Source organism: Penaeus monodon, chromosome 24 (assembly GCF_015228065.2).
Source record: "Penaeus monodon isolate SGIC_2016 chromosome 24, NSTDA_Pmon_1, whole genome shotgun sequence".
In the NCBI taxonomy this organism is placed as follows: Eukaryota; Metazoa; Arthropoda; class Malacostraca; order Decapoda; family Penaeidae; genus Penaeus; species Penaeus monodon.
In genome coordinates, this window is record NC_051409.1 from 25,916,050 (window position 1) to 25,917,739 (window position 1,690).

At 35.6% G+C, this 1,690-nt stretch overlaps 1 protein-coding gene across 1 annotated transcript in view; it reads right to left on the minus strand.

Moving 5' to 3' along the window:
- The window catches only part of LOC119588685 (methyl-CpG-binding domain protein 2-like), a 10,617-nt gene that overhangs the window by 5,318 nt on the left and 3,609 nt on the right, over window positions 1-1,690 (minus strand). The gene's annotated exons all lie outside the window — the stretch shown is intronic.

A 1,690-nucleotide genomic window follows, 5' to 3' on the forward strand; every position in this document is an offset into this window, starting at 1 on the left:
TAATATCTACCAATTAAAACAAAATACTAAAAAAAGTAAATAACATTGAAAATATAATAATAATACAATAACCATGACAACATATATGCCATCAGTGGGGTCAACAACCATTCAGGTTCTTTATAACACCACTAATACAATTAACACAGATAAAGCAGCATAAGCCTGGTGCTACAACAAAGCCTTATCTAAAGGAATGGTTTTCTTATGCTAGTGACCTCTCCAAAGATTCAAAAAGATTTGGCACCTTTATGAGTCATTTGAGACATCCCCAGACTTTAGACTCTCTGAGAAGGGAGGATGGAATAATGTACAGTAAACAACACTCAATTACTCAAAGGAACCCCGTGGTAAACAAGCATGGCAAAACAAGAAAAAGAATGGATGATTAAGTCACAGCAATCAAGGGATTAAAATGTTAGCTTTAAGCTTGAGGATAAAATCAAAACAGAAAAAGCTGCCAGCATAGACATCAGCTCAACCGATAATGGTAAGAAACACAGCGAGGCTGCTTACCCAATTTGAAGATTGCAAGAATTCTCTTGCTTGGTTTACAACAATAAATTGCTCCCAAGTAGGGGAATAAAAACTCGGGTGCTCCTACCCTACTCATTCACAGACAGGCCTCCCTGTTGCATCAATGACACCACCACAACACCAAGGACAGCTGGGACATAAAGCTGCCATGTTTCTGTACACCCTTTACCAAGTCTCATACAGCATATTGTGTTCCAAAGGTCTGAGACATAAGGGTATAAGACAAGCATACACCCATTTCAGTAAAAGTCCTATTGCAGAGGCCAAGGAAAAAATAACCCTATGCTAACAAAACAAACTGTAAACATAGCAACTCCTGGCAGCATGATTAAAGTAACTGCTACACTAGAAGAATGCTTAGTTCAGAAAGAGATTTTAAGGAATGTCAACCACGTATCTTAAGTAATGGTTGCATTCCATATAAATACCAAGGATATAAAACACTGGAAGTAGGTATGACAATAAAAAAATTATAAGAACAAAACTAACTGGCATATGAAGTAGATATGCCTTACATTCCAATCTGTACAAGTGCCACTTCTGGAGTCACATAAAAAGTAGCTCTCATACACAGTTTGACTTAATATTAAATAATGTGAAAATGTTTACTATTAAACACAGCAAATTTAATCTCAAAGAAAAAATATATATACATTACATTAAGACTCATTTAAACTCTTTTAAAGATAAAAATACAACTGAAGGTATAATCTTACATTACAAAGGAGACCATTACTCAAAATAGAGTTTTGAAAGTATGACATACTCATAATTTTACATGTTTATCTCCTTCATATAGTAATGCATGTAGACATGATACTTCTATACTATAGGAAATCCTTCAGTAAGAGCCCTATAGCCACCAGGAAAAAGAGGAAGGGATATAACAAAAGCATCTTTACTGCTTGTTTGTGAATAAAAACATATTCATGGATTCTGTATCCTATGCTGTTAATTAGGACTTAGGCAAATTCAGATTTTCTTTTACTCAAAAGCCAAGAAAGTCAAAAATGTAAGAGGAGGAACAGCCCAAGTCAAGAAGATAAGTACTTGTGCTTTGGCATATGTTTTTGAGACTTGTTAAAGGTGGCAGCACCATGAGCAGGTACCCCTCTGTAGGTGTGTAGGTGTGAAAATGTGAGTGTGAGGAGTG